This window comes from Leuciscus leuciscus (genome assembly GCF_965113295.1).
Source record: "Leuciscus leuciscus genome assembly, chromosome: 5".
Taxonomy (NCBI): Eukaryota; Metazoa; Chordata; class Actinopteri; order Cypriniformes; family Leuciscidae; genus Leuciscus; species Leuciscus leuciscus.
In genome coordinates, this window is record NC_138729.1 from 9,152,332 (window position 1) to 9,175,672 (window position 23,341).

General features: G+C 36.6%; 1 protein-coding gene and 1 long non-coding RNA gene across 2 annotated transcripts in view; both read right to left on the reverse strand.

Annotated features, from left to right (window-relative positions):
• tmem132e (transmembrane protein 132E) overlaps positions 1-23,341 on the reverse strand; it is a 365,104-nt gene that overhangs the window by 223,411 nt on the left and 118,352 nt on the right. The window lies entirely within an intron of this gene.
• LOC309499490 lies at positions 10,881-12,487 on the reverse strand. The gene is made up of 4 exons (XR_014206266.1): positions 12,432-12,487; positions 11,896-11,952; positions 11,347-11,419; positions 10,881-11,032 (listed from the first exon to the last, which is right to left on the reverse strand). It is a non-coding gene; the product is annotated as an uncharacterized lncRNA (long non-coding RNA).

Below are 23,341 nucleotides of genomic sequence, written 5' to 3' on the forward strand. Positions count from 1 at the left end.
TTAAGAAACCATACATTGCTCAATTTAAGACACTGAACAGCAGCATTGGTACATTAAGATTGTTAATGTTGGCTCATTGTACTGTAAAAATGTCCATTGACTCACATCAAAGAGCAATGTCATTACCGCCACATCTGTGACTAATATGCAATAAATGAGCGCTGTGCTCTATAGCTTTGATATATCATTTTCTGATTTGCCGGTGATTTTCATAAAGCCTTTGACCAAAATTACAAGCTATGGATCATTTAGGAATCATCAGAGAAAAAGGCTCTCTCCAAATGTTCTATGTTTGTTTGTTACCTTTCAAAACTTCAAATAAACACCTAATGAGTGTGTTCACATGCACAACCATACAACTTTTATGTTTAATAAGCTAATACAGTTGCAATACAGTTAAGGCAACAGTTGATGTCTTAAAAAGCTGATGTGTGACCCATAAAAAAATCCTGTTAAACATCTAAATCAACCGGAACTGTAACAAACAGCCGAGACTCTTGCAATAAACATCTATATATAATTTATAATAGACTGTCAAGTGCTAATATATACACCATTCAAAAGTTTGGGGTCAGTAAGGACACATTAAAATTGATCAAAAGTGACAGTATGACAGTAAAGGCATTCATAATCTTAAAAAGAAGATGTCTATTTGTGTTCTTTTGAACTTTCTATTCTTCAAAGACCGCTGAAAAAAAAAAAAAGCATCACGGTTTCCACAAAATATTAAGCAGCAACAATTGTTGATAAAAACTGATATTAATAATAATAAGATGTTTCTTAAAGGGTTAGTTCACCCAAAAAATATCACAGAATTTACTCACCCTCAAGTGTATAATTATGACTTTCTTCTTTCAGCAAAACACAACCATAGTTATATTAAAAATATCCTGGCTCTTCCAAGCTTTATAATGAGAGTGAATGGTAACTAAGATTAATAAAGGCCTTCTGAAGTAAAGTGATGCTTTTTTGTAAGAAAAATATAAATTTGTATAACTTATAAACTTTAATCCATGGCTTCCGGTAATGGCCGTATGCGAGTCGAGTTCCGGCTTAAGAGTGACCTCTGACCCGACGTTGGCGACGTATGATGTAGGAGTAGCGTAAGCTTAGGTGAGAGCAGACGCGAATAACACTGATGTAGAAGCACATAACCCTGGTGGTAAGCCTAAACTTGACATGGTTGATTGGAATGTTGTTCCAGGATCAACAAAGACGTTGATCCAATAACATGTTGTACTTGGTAAAATCACGTTCACCGTCTACTAGGATAGAAGTGGAGAGACTGAAAAGCACTTAGTGCATTCGAGACAAAATGGCACATTACCTGCCAGGAGAGACGTATTCGTTTTGTTAAAACAAAATTGAAAGAGCAATTATCACAATGCAATCACACTGGAGAAATACAGCCACCGTGTTCAGTTTAAGTAAGAGAAAGACAGAAGAGAAGAGAGTGCCAAGCAATAATTAGTAGCCTACTGTATGTTCAGAAAAGGTGTGTAGAAACAATTTTCACTAGTACATTTCTAAAATATTAACAAATAAATGTCAAGTAACACATTGAATTAAATGTAAAGAAAATCAATTTGAAAGCAGAAATTGTAAAACATACTACAATAATCAGTTACACTTTATTTTGATGTTCCCTTTTGAACATTCTGTTAACTAACTTTGCAACTACATGTCAACTAACTCTCATTACAGTATTAGTAAACTCACTGTCTGCTTAATATCTGCTAACTCTTAATATCTACTAACTCTTTATTGTGACGGTCCCCCAACAGACATTCTACTGACTATAAGTAACTTTGCAAGTACGTCAACTTGTTCTAACCCTAACCCTACCAGTCTACTAATACTCTACTAACACTCCAATGAGAGTCAGTAGACATGTAGGTACAATGTTACTTATAGTCAACATAATGTGTTAAATGGACCATCAAAATAAAGTGAAACCCAATAATTTTTATTTACATCTTTTTTGCAGCGTACTACTACTAATATTTCTGCTGTATGCGGTGTGTTAACTGCGGAGAGTATGCAATATTTCTTTGTAGATGGAATAACAGGATGACCTACTACGACAATAAGTCAAAATGCCTACAAGTGTCCATTTAAGTGTACAAGTATGCAATAAAAGCATACTGCATGGAATACTGTATCCCACAATACAGCTGCAGACGACGTGATGATACATTTATATTTTGTATTTTGCAACTGCAATGTCTCTCTCAACTTCAATATCTCCTTCTTCTTCACTTCTTCTATACTGTATGTATTTCATCGATAACTGCATGGCACACACTGAATTAAATATGGAGATTAGTGAGGTCACGTGACCACACTGTCGCATGAAAATATTATGGAAGCTTATTTCTGCCTCGGAACAAAACATAAAAAGGTAATTGCATTATTTTCATCTCACAATTCTGACTTTTTTTCTCACAATTGAAAGTTCATATCTCATAATTCGGACATTATAAGTCAGAATTGTGAGTTATAACATTGCAATTGTGAGAGAAAAAAAAACAGAATTGCGAATTTATATCTGCAATTAGAACTTTATTTGTTGCAGTTTTGAGTTTATTACTCGCAAGTTCTGATATTTTTCCTCGCAATTGCGAGTTTATAATTTCCAATACAGACTTTTCCTCGGAATTGTGAGCTATAAATTTGCAATTGAAGGTTTTACCCCCGGTTTCACAGACACGGCTTAAATCTAGTCCCTAGTTTTTGTTGTTGTTGTTTTTCATAAGGATGCAGTTTATGAAGCAAACATTATTATTATTTCCACAAACATCTAAAACAAATAGCAGGCAGAATGCAGAGCTGTAAAATGGCGTAACATTATTCTGAATTCTGAACACAGACTTTTTCTGTCAAGCTTTAAACTGGAATCAAAATATAGCAGTGGTGTGCCTTTCATATTAAAGAGGCTTTATGTTTAATACTAACATATGTCCAGCCATAACTGCACAGCTTTGTATGGTAATCCACTTTTTTGTGTGTGTGTGGTAATTTCTTTGTTTTATCTCATTTATCTCAATAATCTTGGATGAAGTGCAATAAAAGTATGACCTTTTCTATACAGCTTAAATGCTATTACATTAATGCCCTCACTTAATGCCTTGTTTAATTAGTTTGCTGATTGCCATGTAAAATTGCCAGTAAAATATATCTCCCATGAAATATTTCTCTCACAGTTTAAGAACAAAGTCATTGGGCTTATTTCTCACCTCAGGGAGATGGATAAACACGGTTGTTCAAAACAGAGGCACTCTTTAATCACAGTTCAAGAAAAAAAAAAGAAAAAAAACACACACACAAAAAAACACAGTTCTTTCATCATCTGCTCACCCTCATGTCACTTTTGGTGATGTAAACCCTAAGAATTTGTCATTATTCACTGATGATCTTGTCTTCCGCCTACACTCTAAAATGTCCTTTATGCTTCATAAAGTTTATTTTAGATGCAATAAATGTAGAGCACCTCCTTGTGTGCAGTTTGTTTCTGCCTTTACACACACACTATGTGTATATTATGAATGCAACAGGAGAGCTAAAGCAGAAGACAACATTTTCAATGAACAATTTGACCATTTTGTCACAAATTGTATGGCTTTAGAACGCTTGGAATCATATGAAGTAATACTCTGGTAGTTTTTGTCCTTCTCTGAGCATGACAGTCGAGAAATACTAAGGAATGCATTATTTCTATTAAAGGTGATTTCATATGGTTTTGGAAAAAAAAAAAATTCAAGAGGAATTTACTGAAAAACATATTTTCCATATGCCTTGGATACATGTAAGTGTACACATATTTATTATGTTTAAGTTAATGGTGATTTTTTAAGGTAAAAAGTATTTTTTACAAATATCATTAAATATCAAAAACAATTACTTCACTGTTTTTTCCCCATAAGAAATAAAAAAAATACAATAAAACATAATAGAAGATGTGTATTCAAGTTACTGAATGTATGAATCAGTGCTGTTATTTTATTTTATTTATTAGTAAAACTAATGCATACAGTCTTAAAATAATGATTTTATATATATATAAATATATATATATATTTAGCAGAAGCAGAATAGAAATATGTAAAAAAAAAACAAAAAAACAAAAAAATTCAAAAGCAAATACAATAACTAAACTGTTTGGTACTTCGTCCACACTTTATGTTACACTGTCCTTTAAACACGTACATGTATAGTAATAACATGTACTATTAGTACCCCTAAACCAAACCCAAATCCTAACCCTATAGGAAGACCATGCAGTTCATTATTATTACTTAATTACACTGTAACACAGACACCTTTAAATAAAGTTAGAAAATTCTACTCACGAAAGCAATAGAGACATTTGGGTTTGGAACTACATGAGTTTGAGTAACAGACAGAATGCAAATTTTTTGGTGAACTTTAACATGACCAAAAATCACAGCCGCTGCTAAAACAAACTTGGTGGGCCGGTCCAACACTCGCCCTTTTAAGATGGAAGTGTAGTAAAATCTGACCCTGAGCACCTTTACTTCCATAGGGCAGCGGACAGCTAATTACTGTCCATCTCCATGCTGGTGCAGAAATGAATTATGCATAGGCAAAGCTTTTTCAGTGATACTTATCCATTATTAATGCTGAAGCCATTACACATTTTGTCCACTGCTCACATTTGGTTGCAAAAGCACAGGCAATATTTTAATCTGCCACGTCTGCTCTTTGACAGAGAGTGATGTAGAGGGACAGGGACGTAAGGGGCGAGCTCTGCATCTAATCCAATGATGGAAATACACGCCATTCATTATTATAGTGGAGCCCGTAATAGATCAAAGCACCCAGAAACCAGCCGCCACCGAACGCGAGCGCACGTCTGGCATCTAAAAAACCAGCCCAAGCGACACGACAGCCGCCTTTTTCTTCGTCAAATCCCTCGAACCATTTTGTTCACAAATCTGGCACATTGTTGAACCGGCTCTGCATAATCTCCGTTAAGCTTTCACCTTTGCCTTTTCCTCGGCGGTCCGAGTGGAACATGCGCTCATACGGCGGGCCAGCGTGATTGGCTACGTTTGTTCGTGTCTCTCAGAGTAATCTTCCTCTAATACACTCATCCACATTCATGTCCCTCGTTTCTGGACAGTACGCGTTCTCATTTGCTTCCCTTCTTTTTCTGAAACGTGTCAACATATTATGTACAACATACTTTTTCCAATTTGTACTATGAGATGAGATGAAAATGTAGGCCACAACTTGAAAGCTGTACAATCTGAAAGCCTGTCACCCTGTTCATGTTCACCTCCTGTTCATTGATAAGAAAAGAATAAACGGGGGAGGGGAGGGGGGGTATCTAAACATCAGAATGCAATAACATAGCAGCACCGGACAAATAGGTGAGTCACCGGCTTTCATGAATGCGTCTCTGCGACGAGATTGCAAGGTACGTCTAAACGTAGTCTGTGTCTCTTTCAGCTCAGTCGGACTCAATGCAACACGTTCGCCATGAATGCACTCAGAATTACACATCGAGAGGCTTTTATTCCTGTGGCTCCGGGAGAGAGACTGCAGGCGCCGCTTGTAGCTTGTCTGATGGTGGCTGAGGGTTAGTGTGCTTGTAATGATTTAAGTGTTAATGTGTGAAATTTAATTACACCGTCGTTGGGACATTCATCCCAAAGTGCATAGCGCTCGGCGTACACTGCTGGAGTATAAAAAACAAAACAAGTATAAAAAACTAAAAAGAACGGTTGCTTACAAGGCTATCTAAAGTCAGTCTGGCAGACTGTCATATTAGCAGTTGCGCATCGAATTATAATATCAAAATAGCACAAAAATGCCTTGCACCACTAATTGTGTGTTTACACAAGTTTCCAGCGAATAAACAAACAAGAAAACAGAAAGCTTTCCCTCATTAAAAAAAGAAAATAATTGCCATGGTGTCATTCGCAGTCAACAATTTTTCAACCTCCAAAAGTTCACATGAGCTCAGTTCCCTAACAAAGACTTGTATCATGACTGTTGTTCCACAGGACTCGTACCCGTACGCTTCACATTGCAAATATAATACTGTAGCAAGTGAGTATATGTCAGAAAAGCCAAACATATGGAGCTGATTATGTAATGCAAAAATCTAAATGTATTAGTTTACAAATCATGCACCATGGCGAACGCGTTTTGAGGTCATAATATAGTATTGTGGAGGGAACCACGCAAAAATTATTCTTTATTGATTGATAACCTGTGCATGAAATCATAATTTAGTTTGAAAGGGAGTAAATGTTTTGTGTACTGGTGCACCTCATTTCAGCTGGCAACTGCAGTGATTTGTATGTATTGGTACATGTTTTAAGTTTTGCAGAAATGTCCTCACTGGTATGTTTTTCTAATGAGCCTTTGTACCTTTTCTGCTTTAAGAAAAACATAGTAGTTATATTATTAAAGTTGAATAGAGTGCTGCAGGAATGATTACTACAATAGTAATTTCTCGCTAGAAATGACATCAAAAAGCACTTGCATTTACACACAAATTGACCGCCAACCGCAATTTCCAGACAGCACTAGACCAGCACTATACCAGGAACAACATGAAATGGATGCTGGATTTTTCAGCAGGGCTGTGAAAAACTAAATATTATTATTCTTACATGCTTTGTTCATAAAAATTCTTAGTCTTAGTGATTCTTAGTGAAAAGCTAAAGTTAGGCTATAAATGAACCACGGTCGCATGATTCAACATCACCACCGCTAAACTTCCGACAACTCGTTCAAACTTTATTTCAAATCTGTTTTAGTTCGAGTAGTTTGCAAAAGCACAATTATAAACACAACGGGACTGTAAAAGTGGCCTAGCGGGTAAAGTAGTTCACTTGTTCGATGTGATGACGTTTTATGTCCCTGACCAACTCTGTAGTCCCATTTAGCCACTGGTTAGCCTTTTCCAAGACATGTAAAAGCTTAAAAATCATGAATAGTGTATTACTGATGTATTTTATGCCATGGATTAAAATGTGAAGCTTGTGTTCACCACAGGCCTTTTCCAGACATTTAACCAAAAATAAACAACTACTTCAGAAAGATGGAACCATAAATGCAAAAAATATGACATATCCGTGACTCAATCCTGCAGCACTCCATTTCCCCCCAAAATAAATTCAATGTGATAAGGCACTTTTTTATTAGCAACTTTTATTGCAGATAAATACTTTTCAAATTAAGCATGACAATAGCCGAAGCATTTTTAATTTTAAGTAGCTCGTAGCTTAACAGTTTCAAAGCAGCTACGCTGAAAATGCTTTAAGTGTCGGTTTTATTCAGTCCTTCGGAGCAGTGCATCCTGGGACTGATCTTATAAACAACAGCGCAGAGGTCAAGCTATAGGCTAAGCTCACGCTCACCCTCTTCACCTACAACTCAATCCCACAAATCACTTGGGCTTTCCTCCTCACTTTATTCCACTTCTCACTGCAGTTAACATGACACAAACAGAGCCGAGATGCTGGATACTCACAAAGTCCTTAATCTCATATTCAAGATAGGAAGGATTAAAGACAACCTGACTCTTTAGCAAGATATAAAAGACTGCAAAAGATACAATGGATATATAGGCAAGGCAAGGCAAGGCAAGTTTATTTATATAGCACATTTCATACACAATGGCAATTCATATATATGAAAAATATCTATGTCCACTATACATTATTACCACCAAACATTACAGTAATAATTAATGATATTTATAATCTGCTCCACTGAAAAGACTAGCTTTGACAAAAGTGAAAGTCTGTGTTCAGCCAAGTTGCTTTATCCTGGTTAGTTCTGGTCTAGTTAAACAGCAAAACCTGACCAAAACTCATCTTTCTGGTGAAGTTGGTTTACGAAAGAAGAAGTTTTGCTGGTTAAGCTAGTTTTCACTTAGTTTGATCTGAAATAAGTGGCGTGAAAGTAGTTATATGACTCGTCTCAAAGTTTTCCAAAAAACGTTCAACTTTCAAGCTAAACTCAAGTTTCAGTGAAGCTCTTGACTTGAATGTGTAAAAGGTGTGAAGGAGATTTGAGAGCTATGGTGGGAGGCAAGAATTCCAGTGAATGATGGCTTAAATTATATAGTACAATTGGGCTAAAGGCACACCTTAAGAAAAATGTGCTTTTCACTACTCCCATAGTGTATGATTGCGTGAAAATAAATCATAAAAGTGGTTCATTTTGTTTAAAAATTGGAAAAGGCTCACCAACATGGAGCAAAAGGCACACATTATTTATACAAATACTTCAGCTAAAATAATATGTTTTTAATAATGTCCAAGTTAATACTTGTTCAAAACAATCACTTTAGCCAAGTTTGTACAATTTTGTTTATTTTGGTAAATAAAATAATTCATGGTTACACTTTATTGTCATTGTTACAGTGTAATTATATATTTAAGAACTGAGTAATATTAAGCAACTACATGTACTTACTATAGGGTTAGGGTAGGATTAGGGTTTGGTTGAGGGTCAGTTGCATGTAATTATGCATAATTTACTGTTATTACTATGGTAAGTACATGTAACATATGTAACAAGGACACTGTAAAATAAAGTGTTACCGAATTCATTTTTGGTCAATACATGTACTGTCATTAAAATAATGTTTATATGAAATTATCTTTTAAAAATACAGAAACAAAATTGTTTTAGAAAGTAAAGATTCTGAAGATTCTGAAAGATTCCGTTGTACCCATATGTAAGGGATAAATTAAACCCAGCCGGTTGTTATCGCAGAATAAACCCAGACAGGGTGATCAGGACCCCGACGCAAAGCGGAGAACTGGCTGGATGTTCATTATCCTGCTTATTACATGGCTACTTGCCTCGTAAGTAAATAATTATACATGAAATATTGATCGTATTAGACGATGAAATATTGAGTCTACATTTTTTATTAGCTCTTTAAACGCAAAGCTGTTTCTAGCTAGCAGCAAGTTCTAACTAGGGATGGGCATTTTTCTAAAATATTGCATTCGAATATTCGGGCGCATAAAAATAGAATATTTGTTTATTTAAATGACGTTTAACGAAAAAGATTCTTTTTTAAACTTAAAGTTTTTAAAGTTTTTGTCACCATTTCTGAACAATCTTACGACTAGGCAATATACACAACAAGCTTACAATATATGTTAAAGTTTTCTTTTAGTTGAGAACATTAAACAGTAAGCCTATGTGTCAACAAAAAATATAAAGAACAAAAGCATTTAAGCTCAAGCAGCGCAAACGGAAAAAAAAAACTAATAAAGTTTGAAAAGTATTTTATTTTTCGAATAATAATTATAGATCACACCCCTAGTTTATATTGTGCACACCCCTAGTTCTAACTAGATGGACATTAAAGCAATACGGTACAGTCATACCACTTATTACACGGAATATATGGGAATAAGATATATTCATTTGAGATGAAACTGTTTTAGAATATTACCTGTTTGTTACTGTATCTTATCCATTACAGTGTACAAACAATCGTCACAAAATAGCACCAGCTGCGTTTGTATGAAACAGGAGAGAGCAAGTCCGCGATACAGGATGACATCAATACATTTTTAGAGTTTTAATATTTTATTAGCTCTTCAAATGCAAAACTTCCATGAGGAAAAAAACGTTCCTAGCAAATGTAAAGCACCGTCTTCAGTGACAGTAACCTACACTGTAAAAATAAAAGGTGCCTGGAGGAACCTTTTGGGGTTCTTCACTTTGCCACACCGGCGGAACCGTCTGTAGATCCTCTAGGCACCCTTTAAAAAGGGGCGGTTCTCTGAGGAACCACACAGGTTTCCTGAGGAACTCTTATATAAGGCACTGTGTGGAACCACTGTGGGTGCCTCCAAGAACCAAATTTCAATTTTATTTTATTTGTATTAAATTAATTTCATGTTGTTACTATGGTTACCACCATTAACTTCTATTATAATAAACAAACTGAACCAAATACAAAATAAGAATTGTTTATTACATATTTTAGATCCATTTTAATACACTTCCATGCACTTGGAAAAAAAGCTAGTAATACATTAATATCAATGAATACACACACACACAAAAGAATTGTATAATACATAAGTAACATGAATAATCAACCATGTGTATACAATAAGCTACACAAGAAAAGACATCTCAACAAAATGCATGGAAAAAACATGTTCCAAGTAATAAATCAATGTAAAAAATAACAATTTTGACTAATTAAAAATGTCCATCTTCACTTAATTTTAAAACATGTTTCAGTCCGCTTGTTAAGTCTGACGTCACTGTTTCCAATTCCAAAAGCTCTATCAGATGCCAAAAACAAACAACAAACAGTGCTAATATACACTCATTGTGCTGTAATATTCCTGAAAATTATGATCCTAACCTTTATCTCTATTCCGAAATCTCAGATGGTTAGTTATTCAGCTATTTTGAATCATAAAATGTTGAAGTCTGGGATGCCGTGAGACTGGAGACTGTAATGTACACTATGGCTTTTGAAAAGCTTAAATGTGTGACTTGAATCAACAGTTCCCATAAATGGTTGTTGAGTATTCTCAATATCTAGAAACAAGATAGAGGAAGTAGAAGTAGAGGTTTCGACCCGGAAACAGAATTCCTTATGTCACAACAAGCAGAAAACATTTTCCATTTTAACAGAGTTAAGGTGCAGTAAAATGATCTGTTGTTCTGTGAATGTTCACTGGTGAATTCACTCGATCAGCAATGTTGTGTGGTGCTTCATACATTACATCGCTACACTGCTGACAACGGTCAATGGACATTTTTGCCTGCGTAATTTCACGAAATTCACAAATTACTCGCTGCAACATAAAATGCAATCAATTATAAAATCTTCACAAGGGACATGTGAGGTACTTAACGAGTTAGAAAAGTGAAAAGGTGCATCAGCTTCATTTTCCTGTTTGTTTTTCCTCTTTTCTGGTGGATGGTCCAGGCACTTCAGTGATTTTCGGGTCTACAGGAGGATTTTTATTCTTGATCAAACTTGTATTTCAGCTTACCGAGATCCCTGCAAAGTACAACATTTACTGTTAGTAAGGTTATTACTAACCTTGGTGGTGGTGGCGCAATGGATAAGACACATGCCTTTGGTGTGAGAGACCCGGGTTCGAATCCACTGTGAGACACCAATGTGTCCCTGAGCAAGACACTTAACCCCTAGTTGCTCCAGAGGCGTGTGACCTCTGACATATATAGCAATTGTAAGTCGCTTTGTATAAAAGCGTCAGCTAAATGAATAAATGTAAATGTAAATGAATAAATGTTATTAAAGTGATAGTTGGGAAATTTAAATAATTTCCTAAGCCTTGTGACGTTCCAAACCTGTTTGACTTTCTGTCTGTGGAACCCGAAAGCAGATCTCAGGGATAATGCAACCCGTCACCATTCAATATCACTGCATGAAACACAAGCATAAAAAAATTGTGTAATTCATTCATGAAACTATTATTATGTACACTTGTCTAGTTCAGTTCAATGCAACAATTTATGTAAAAATGGTTAAGCTCCAAAAATGTCCCAGAAAAGATCCTAAAAATAGTCAATGAGTTCACAACTCATGTGTTATGGGTTGTGTTGTAAGTCTTATGAAGCCATATAATAGCTTTTTCCTTTTTTTTCTTTTCGAAAAAGACTAAACTTGTCTTATATTCAAATGCATATGATTAAGGTATAGCCTATAAAAAATGCATAGCATTATTGGCTCCAAACCTGTGATATTATTTTTCTGAGTAACATGAATGAGATTTGAGAGCATGAGGGAAGATTTTCAGAGAATAACTGATTAAAAAAGTACACAGTCAAACAATACAATTTCACACAGAGAAAGTTCATAGTAATAAAGTACTTGCATGTGGTGTATAGGTAACTTACTGTAATTCAATGTTGCCTCTGAAATGTTCAGATTATTTTAGAAATGTACTGGTTGTTCTGGGGAAACAAAAGAACAAAGCTGATTATTCACAACATAATATTTATTGACCAATAAATGGCTTTAAAATGGTATTTGAGAGAATGAGGGCACCTGTAGTAAGTAAAGTTAGGCTAAACAAAAACAGACCAAACTATATTAACCTGCTTTTGTTATTCATAACAAACGCCAATGACGACAGCAGGAATCAGCTAAATTAGTTAGGCTATATCAGCAATTTGAAGACACAGTTTTACAGAATATGTTGAATTGAATGACTAAATCAATCTAAGACAATAAGTCAATAATTTCCATTTGTTCATTAACTTACGATCAACGTAGCATCGCGGCTAAAACCTTCATACCAGATACTGTGCAATAAACGAGTGGTAAACACTGTAAAAAAGTAGTAATGTATAATAAATTTTGTTTATATGTGTGTGTTTGAATATATAGTGAGTAGACTCTGTATTTATATTTATTTGGCGAGTTTACAAACCTTGTAACGGAGAGCCGATCAAACGGCGGAAGCTTTGATGAGAGGACGGAGCCGTTACCTGATGACGTGGATCAGCTGAGCTTTGTTGCGCGCGAGCAGCGCGAGGAACTGAAGCGACGACAGCAGAGGAATAGCAGCAGTTTCGTGACAGTATAAAACTTTTCTCCTCCTAGTTCTTCTTCTTCAAATAATAATTTATGAAGAAGTAGGTAAAATTATAAATGTATTACTATTATTTATTCAATAATAATTAATTAATTCTTATTATTAATATTATTACATTTAGTGTTATTGTTTAAGGTTTAAATTAATCAATAAAATAGGCCTATAGATACTAAATAAATGTAAGCTACCCAGGTGAAAAAGACGTAGGCTACTGTTAAATGTATTAAAAATGTATTAAAGTATATTTGTATTGTAGGCCTACTAAAAACACACTCAAGTACATTTTTAATAGTACGTCTTTTTCACCTGGGCATGTATACTGAATCAAACTTAAGTAGCCTATAATAATAATAATAGGATAATAATAATCTTATTCTGGCCTCACTGAACCATTGGGTTCCTCCAGATGCTGGCTTTAACATAAGAGATCTTCCAGGAACCACTTAAATGTTGAAAGATCTTCCAATAACCCTTTTATCACATTCAAGTTCCTCTATTTTCCCTCAAAGCACTTCAAGGTCTCATGGTAATGAAAAGGTGACTCCAGAACCTCTGAATTAAATACAAAGTGCTTAAAGGATCCCATAAGTTCCAGCAAGAACCTCAAAGAATGTCAATGCTCCTCCAGTAACCCTACTATAGGAGAAAGAGCTTTGAGGCACTTAAATTACATTTTGAAGTTCCTTGAGTATCCGACAGGATATTTGAGGCTCCTTTAGTTTTTACAGTGTAGATGAGCCTGTCATATTAGTTTTAGTGGTTGTTATCAGGGGATGACATACTGCTGGATGGAGCAATTGACCAATCAGGATCAAGTATTCCACAGAGCCATGTAATAAACAAAGATAGCACATAGCTTAGTTCTTAATCACTTAATCATTGTCTTTGTGGACAGAAGAAAAGCCTAGATATTCTGCTAAAACTGCTTTTCTTTTTCTCTACAGCAAAAGAATGAATATAATCAGGGTGCGATTTGTGAAAAAAACAGAGGGGGGGATGTTTTGAAACATTTTTATTCATAAAAATAAATCATGAGAACAAGAACTTCATTCACTGCATTTGCTGCTCTGGACCCTTTTCATTGTTCCCAGCTAGCTAACAAGAGTTTTCGTGCTGAAAAATTACATACTATTACAAATATTTGTACTTGGTGACATTCTGAAAAGCCGTACATGGATCAAAGCTAATGGACAGGATCAGATAAATCAGAGTTTAGATTCTCTGCCCGAGCCCGAATTTGACCCGACCCGACCCGGGCCCTTGATCCAGCACTTGTGTTACAAAATGCAACACGTCACGTGTCATGCTCCTCCACTCGCACGCATCACACCGGCCCGGGATAATAATCTTTAAAAATATTTATTTTGTTTAAAAAATATTCTATATTCTAAAACCTTGTTGAATTAAATTAGAGTTGTAGCCTACTAGGGCTACTCCTCCTAGGCCATCCAAAGTTCATCCAAAGTTCATTTTCTGTGTTCATCATTTTTCACGTTTTATTTTTATTTTATTTTATTTATTTTTTACGTTTCTTCTTTCAGATCCATTTGCGATCCATTTCATTCTGAATAAACAAACAAGGCAGTTTACATGATTTGTCCTTGTTGCATTATTCATTATGATAATAATTAATAAATGCACGCACAATATCCGTGAACTTGATAAATGTTGCAGATATGTTTTACTATGCACAAACAAATGCCTTTCAACTTATGTGTGCAAAATTCAGAAGCAGTAAATGAATGTGCAGCAATTTGTACAAATAGAGTGTCTGTATAGGCCTACTATATGTGTTGTAGCCATTAAATAAGCTCATTTAGTTTCATATTTGTTAAAATATTATTGTTATTTTTTTCCATCTATGTTGATTTATGAAAAGTGAACAGCAGCACGAGTAAGATAGGATGTGCAGTATATATCGGGAGACTTGGAGTGGGTTAGACATGATTTTGACTATTTCATTAAGTTTTGTTTTGTAGAAAGCCTTTCTTTAAAGTGAATTTCGTTCTGTATAAATTGTATCTTAATTTTAATAAATTTTTCATCAACGAATTGCGTGTATTTAATAAATAAGAAGCAAATATAGCAGACAAAGGCTATAATCAGAGGCGCCGCCGCGGTTACTTGCACTGCATGATAACTTGAGCGGATCTCATCATAAATTAACCGAAACTAAGTGTATGCCTCAAAGAGAATATTAAGAAATATATCTAAAGAACGCTTGAAATGTCTTTAAACGAAACAATTCAAAACGAAAAGAAATAGGCAACACTCTGATGTAATCCATGCATTTCTCCATATATGCGCATTCACTACGGAAATGGCGATCGTCAACTTCATCTTTGCTTCATCTCAACTTCCCTGGCGCCACCCCTGGGTTTAAATTGGGCTCGGGCTCATAACATACAGTTAATGTGTCGGGCCGGGCCGACAAAGTCAATTCGCCTCATTCGGGCTTCGCGTCTACCGCGCCGCGCGACACGCATCGCGCCGCAGGACCTCTAGACGCGCGTAAACGCGTCTTTACATTGACTTAACATTGAAATCACTCACGCCAGACACTCAAGAGTGAGTGAGTAATCAAAAAACCTTTGCTTAGCCTCAGTTGAGTAAAACACCGTATGTGCAACTTCAGCACTAACTCTGCTTGTCATCATAGAAACAGATAATCAGATTGTGATGTTTATTCCCGCTTCAGTAATATGCTGCATATGCAGCGTAAAAAAAGACCTGCAACCGTCTCGCAAGTGTTGATAGGCTATTACTCGTGAGGTGTAACCAATCATATAGCGCCGTGGGCGGGACATTGAGCAAGTCTGCAGAGTGGTGGTTACAGAGAGGCTGCGGAGCCAGTCAAAGTAGCGCATTTTAAAATAAAAAGGATTTTAATCAAACCACGGATCCGTGATAAGTTTTGTGATCCGCCTCGCCACTAGTGTAGTAGCACTGATCACTTTGAGGGGGGGATAAATTTATCCCCACCGGGGATAAAAATAATTAAGCAGAGGCAGGGATACATTGACCAGAAAGGGGGAAATCCCACGCATCCCCCCCGGCAAATCGCACCCTGAATATAATGAACTAGATGTAAAAAAAAAAAAAAAAAAAAAAATGCTAAAGAATTACTTTCACAAATGGCCTTAAATGTAAAAAGTTACATTTCACTGGATTTCAATTCACCAAATCGAGTCTCTCTTATCTTCACTGTAAATGTCAAAAGTTTTGATAACCTTTCGAAAACAACATATATTTAATACATGCTGAAATAATAAAATGAGAAATATGTCAATACCATCCTGTTTCAGCACCAATGATTACGTCTTTCTCAGTAGCTCAATTGATCGAGCATTTCTGACACCAAGGTCATGAGTTGATAAAAAGAATCCCTTGAATGCACTTCAAGTCACTATGGCTAAAATTGTCTGCCAAATGCATAAAAAACCGATAACATTTGACATTTTCGGGAAAGAAATCATAGCTTGATATCTTATGAGCCATACTGGATGGGTCATGCTGAGGCATACTTGAGGTGTATCAGCTATGGCCCAGCTAACCAACCAGATTAGCTGTAATTTCTAGTGCACAACACACAACCCCCCCCCCCCCCCCCCCCCCAAAAAAAAAAGAAAAAAAAGAGTTTCATAGCTAATTGGCCTCTCGAGGGATTTGAAAGCAGAGACAGTAAAAGGTGCCTGTTAATGAGGACAGTTCCTATGCCTGGCCTGAGTTCCCTAGTGTTGCGTCATTCGTGTCTCGTTGCACTGCAGGCCGTGACCTTCGGCCGGTTCTTATTAATTTAGTCTTGTTGAACAACTTCTCTGACTAATTAAACTTTGTGCTGTCATCAAATTTTTTTGTCAATTTAATGAGCATAGCATGTGTGTGTGTGTGTGTGTGTGTGTGTGTGTGTGTGTGTGCGTGCGTATATATATATATATACACATACATACACAAACATACATACATACATACATACATATACACATACACATACATATATACACATACATACACAAACATACATACATACATACATATACACATACATATATATATACACACATATATATATATGAAGAGTTCAGATGCAAAAGCCTCTAAGTGCCATCTGAAATTTTCTTCTAGAATGATCATTTTTATCAAGCTTGTATATTTAAGTTCAGAAATTTTACTTAAATGACAATTAATAGGTCATTTTCATTGCCATTTAAGTGAATTTACTGAACCTAAATATACAAGCTTGATAAAAATGATCATTCTAGAAGAAAATTTCAGATGGCACTTAGAGGCTTTTGCATCTGAACTCTTCATATATATATATATATATATACACACACATATACATATATATATATATTAGTGCTGTCAATCAATTAAAAAGATGAATTAATCAAATTTTTTTCTGTAATTAATCGAAACTTTTTCTTATACTTAGCATAATTCTGTTAGCCTGACTACGTCAGACTTCGTACTTCCGCTCAATTTCAGTTCGCTTCTGTACTCAGTCTGAGATAGCGACCTATCTCTCAGTTTTCCTCCGGCCTGAAAACAGCCGGCCAATCAACGAACAGAGGGCGGGCTGAGAGCCGTGACGTATAGATGCTGATTGTACCGTGGTCCGTGGCGTGGATGCGTAGATTTACTTCACATAATCTGCAAAAGTCGTTCACAGCCATGTTCACTCCGGTATTTCGCTCGATGGTTTTGTTTTCGCATCATATGTGTTTACAGTGGAAGTTAGATGCGGCTGAGCCAGCGCATAACACACGTCATAACCAAACGTTATGTGATTGGCTTACGGGTAACCAATGATTTTAAACTTCAGACAAGCGCCCCCCCCACGAGAAAGAAAACGCTTTTCTATTATGCCCTTCCAGACTCTAGCCGTTTCTCAATGTCAAGGAAGGATCCTCGGAAGCCAGAACTTCGAGGATGCTACGTCATCGACATCCATCGAAGGACTGTTCCAATGTCGAGGATCCTCGGAATTTCAACCAAGGACTGAGTCCTTCGTTCGAAAAATATCCCATATACAGGAAAGAATGCATATGTTTAGCCTTCGCGCTCTTCGCGCTCTCAAATCAGCCACAATCCTATGCGCGCAGATTTGCTATCTTTTTCAAAAAATTCTAAATGTCGGACGTTAACGGAGTCGGAGCGTTAACGGGGCAATATGCTTTCAAATGTAAGTATATCTACGTTACCAAACATTTGTTTTAAAAAATAATTACATCCATTATGTTATGGGTCAAATTGACCCGCACTGTTTAAACACACTTGACAGTCAAAGAATCAATATGATTAAAAAGGAGTTTATCGATTTAAAAACGATTATATTCCTGAGTGAACAGAACTGCGTCCATAGCAACGCTCTGTTTTTCATTTTCACTGACGTAATGACGCAATGACGTGCACTTGCTAGCCTGTTCCAGAGCCGTTGAAAAACGTGTTCTCTCCGAATGCTAAAGAGGAGCCTCGCCTAGCCTCTGAAGGAAGTGACTTGGAAGGACCAGTCCTGCCAAGGAAGTATCCTTGACATTGAGAAACACCTTCTGTCTACGAAGCAAAGCGAAGTAGCAGAGTTTGGTATTACCAGGCTATAATTCTGTGTTCAAGAGAAAGGGAACTCCATTCTGGTGCGCTGTCTGCGCGCACGATACTGGCGTGTCTTTCTGTGCATCGTGTGTGTGTGTGTGTGTGCACGTCACATGTTCAGGACATTCACAGACAATGCGTTCTCTTCTGTCTTGTCGCGACTGAATGGTTTAAAATTCAATTCAATTCACATTTATTTGTAGCGCTTTTCACAATTCATATCGTTTCAAAGCAGCTTTACAGAAAATGAATGTGTCTGCATTACAATTTAGAGTGATGGTATCAGAAGTGACATTGTCCAAATTATGCTTTTCAGAAATGTACATATACATATATACATATATATATATATATATATATGGATGACAAAAAAGAACTGATGCTGCGTTAATTGTGTTCAATATTTTTAACGCATTAAACTGAACAAATTAAACGCATGCGTTAACCCGCTAATTTTGACAGCACTAATATATGCATAGAATATTCTCCCTAAGATCTTTTTATATGTTTCATGGAAATAAAATTAAATAATAAAGGGTTGGGATGACATGGGGTGAGTAAATTATATAAAACCAAATAGTGCATCTGCAAATACACAAAACCCATCTTTGATCTGTTTGCTTTGTTTGTCCTCCAACACTTTGGAAGAGAGAAAAGTCATAATCTCCCTTAGAAACTCGAGAAAAAAAATCAAGATGAAAGCACAGCGTGGTCAGAATAAGAGATAAGCATGACATTTATAAACGCTTCTGTTGCTATTTGTTATGCAGCGGAGCTCTTTATATGACAGTCACCATCAACGATAGTGTGCCTTGCATTTTTAACACTTGAGAACACACAGACTTTCAAAAGCTATGAACTATTAACTTCTCAATATACATCTCTAGCATTAGTTTTCCCACACTGTGGTTCTGTCTCTACATGTTCTGTAAATGAACGGCAATACAGCGCAGTGCATTAATTCAAAAGATTGATTTGTTGTGCAGTTAATGCAACAGACAGAAAAGCCATTTTTCAAACTTTCAGACAATGCATCATTGTATTTTTGTAAATATAAGCACAACGGCTGTCTTTTTGGATGTTATTGACAAAGTAGTTACTCACGGTCGTGTACCAGTGTAAATATAGCTAGATGTACAACAAGGTGCCTGATAGCTGAGGAAAAAAAAGAAAGAACGGTTGCAGAGTTGTTTCGAGTCATCAACACAGTAAATTAAAAGAAAGGCTCCGGAGTGCTAGCAGAATGTTTCATGTCAAGGACATTCTCAATTGGGCTCAAGCTTCAAGCACAGGCTGTTATTGTGCATGCTGCAGGTTTATTGATCTCCACTGGTTCCCCAGCAGGTAAATTTATTCTCTGAACTGTAAAAGCAGTCTTAGTAGCCACAGACCATGTGAAAAGCGACCTGCACGACAGCATGTCTCGCCGACTGGCTTTCTCTGAGTTGCACAATGCATCAGGTAGCATCCGCGAGGTCATTTATCTGTGTCGGGCCGCATGTTACAACAGAGAGTCTCCCACCAGCGTCTGCCGACCACCTCCGAACAATGGCGACTTCAATCCATCTTGGATAAAGTGCTTTGGGACTGCATATTCTGGTCATTATACTTTCTCACAATGGGTCTAATAATTGCATACAAGTGCGCAGAAAATCCATCCATCCATCACCATCCATCCAAAGAAGTCTTATTTGTGAACATATCCTTTTTTGAGCAATTTATTTATAATAAATCAGTTGCTTTGATTCACAGATCAGACTCAATGATTCATAAATCAGACTGACCTTATATCCAAACTCACTGGGTGTTTCTCAGTCAGAGAGATGTTTCCTAGTAAGGCTGCCTATCTCGACTGTCATCAAGCGCCGAAGCCCGTCTCAATTTGAAGGATCCTTGGAAGGCAGCCTTCGTTTCATGTACTTCATTTGCCTTATTTTGGCTTAGGTTGAAGGATGCATCAATTAACAATCCTTTGCAAACATTCCAATTCACAAAAAAAAAAAAAAAAAAAAAAAAATGTGGACAATGATTCAGCACTGAGCTCGTCCAATTTCATTATGTAATGTAAGACCAACATTTTTTTTTTTATTAATCTCATAATGCTAAACTGTCCATAACGTTATCCACTGGGAGATTACAAAAAGTTGTCATTCGCAGTATTGCTTTAATAAAAAGTCAGTTCATATAAAGATCTTTAATAGTAATAATCATTTATCCACAATTGATTTTAATAGTATTCTTGTGCCATGACGCGGGGTGGAAACCTTTATGATGTAGCCATGGGCACTTATTAGACTGTCTCATATAGCTTTTACTGCTGAGAAGGACTCTACAAGCCTCAGAAGGTCTGGTCTAGGAAGGATACAGCTTCAGTATGCAGTATCCTTCTAACGGAGAAGCTAAAGGATCCAAATAAAGCATTCAAATTATGCAAATTAAGCATATTGAATGACTTCACACAAGGTGCGCTCCGATTTACCGTTGCTTGGTGTAATTTTGCTGGTGAATTCCAGTCATGTCGGAATAGGTCCGCATGCAGATTTCTCTCATGTACAAACTGGTCCAACAGAAAACTGCTTTTGACTGAGTGGTGCTTCATGCATTCATGCATCAACCTTTTTTTTGCCCACAAAATTTTGCAGATGTGATCAATCCTTACATTTGCAAATACAGTGTAAAAGTTATTGGACTATTTTTATGATACTTTTATGTTCTTTCTATGAATGTTGCCATATAGACACGTGCTACTGTGAAAACAGAGTGAGTTAATAATGACAGGACTTTACTTTTGAGTGTATCTCTTTAAAAACGAATGTAGTTTGAGATATTCCCTGATATAATAACTTTGCAGTAAATTTTACAGGACTAGATACTACTAGCTCACGGCTACGTTCAGACTGTCAGTCCAAATTAAATTTTTGTGCATATCTGGTTGAAATCCAATCAGATTTAGCTAGTGTGAACAGCAAAAAAAATCAAATAGAATCTGTTTCAAGCTACATCCGTATGCGGTTTGAAATCCTATTCAAATCACATTTCCGGAAATCCGTTTCAGTCTGACCACTCTGATCGGATTTTGCGTGGTTTATGTGACTTTCCAACGCTAGCGCACGACCAATTCGTACGAGTGAGTAAAAGGTGGCTAATTCGTCCGAATTTGTACCTCACTTGAATGAATTCTAACGATTTGTCTAAACCCATGTGATGGGCAGGGCCGTATTAACCATAGGGCTAGGCGGGGCTAAAGCCCCGGGGCCCGAGCAAGGAGGGGGCCCGTGATTGGCTGTGGAGCACTAGCCATCGGTAACGCTGATTGCCAAAGCCTTACCACGCCCCACACAAATCAGCCCTGTTACTTTGTGGCGCTTGCCGTAAATTACATGCATTATCATGGTATCATTATCAATATTATTAATTGACCGTTTGCAATTGACCCTGCTTTAGTTACTCACGAGTCACACCACACATCTTACTCACGCAGTGTTTTAGGTGCTGATGCAGTAGTGACGCGTTCATAAACGGCACCTAAAAGCTGTCACAAAGAACCAGCAAGTAATGATTATGAATATGTAAAATATTGCAATGAGACATTTTAATTGTTTATTGCAAAGATGAAGTTGACGATAGGCTACTGACTCGCGATCTTCAGTAGTGAATGCGCCGGGCCGGAGAGAAATGCACATTTCGATTACATAGTTTTATTTTGTTTTGAATGGTTCTTTTTAAAAGTAAAGATTTCGAGCTTTCTGTAGATAATAGATATATTTTTAAAAAAATTAGGTCTGTGAGGCGAGTAGGCTACCTTTTATACGCTGAGTTTCGGGATGATCTTAAAGGGATAGTTCACTTTGAAATAAATTTTTGGTATGTTTTAGCTTACCTCAAGGGCATCCAAGATGTAGGTGTCTTTTTTTCCGCAGTAGTTTCAATTTTGATATTTTTAGGTCAAACCGTTCTTGTCTGTCAGTCATATAATGCAGGTCTATGGTCATTATCTCAAAACACAAGCACAGAGTCCAAATTAAAACAATTCCCCGTCGTCCAAATTAAACAATTCCCCATCGTAAGTACACATTGATGGCCTAAGACACGAAACGAGCGGTTTGTGTGAGAAAACTAACAGTATTTATATCGTTTTTACCTCTTATACGCCGCCATGTCGAAGTGATCTGATCTGACGTGTACGCAGACTGGTGCATAGATATATACACTAGATGTCGCCTTAAAGACATTCGTTCCAATGAACTGCCGTAGACAAGGCGACATCTAGTGTGTATATATCTATGCACCAGTCTGCGCACACGTCAGATCAGATCACTCGGACGCGGCTGTGTTCAAGAGGTAAAAACGATATAAATACTGTTAGTTTTCTCACACAAACCGCTCGTTTCGTGTCTTAGGCCATCAATGTGTACTTACGATGGGGAATTGTTTAATTTGGACGATGGGGAATTGTTTTAATTTGGACTCTGTGCATGCTCTTTGAGACAGTGACCATAGACCTGCATTATATGACTGACAGACAAGAACGGTTTGACCTAAAAATATCAAAATTGAAACTACTGCGGAAAAAAAGACACCTACATCTTGGATGCCCTTGAGGTAAGCTAAAACATACCAAAAATTTATTTCAAAGTGAACTATCCCTTTAAGCTCCAGTTCAGGCGCCGGCTTGATTATATAGGCTATATTTAGCCTACTTTTTATTTAGGCTATTAAATCCAGGAAATTGGTTAACGGAAAATGTATTAAAATTAAGATACAATTAATACAAAACGAAAGTCGATTTAAAGAAAGGCTTTGTGCCTTCTTTTTGAGGTCTCTGTGAAAGTTTTAAAGTCTTTTAGTACCGCTTCTGTAATGGAGAACTGTCACGTAGCCTAACATTGTTTTGTTTTTTTTCTCATAAATGCGAAAACGAAAAATAAAAGACAAAATACTTTTTTTAAAGACAAACCATACATTTTTGGAAAAAATGTATGGATTTGTAGCGTTTTGGGAAAAAATTGATGGATTTATAAGGTTTTAGGGAAACAAATGGATGGATTTATAGCGTTTATAAAAAAGAAGCAGTGGCAACTCGTAGCCCCGGGGCCCAGTGAGGTCTTAATGCGGCCCTGGTGATGGGTATGTTTAGGGGCGGGGTCAGG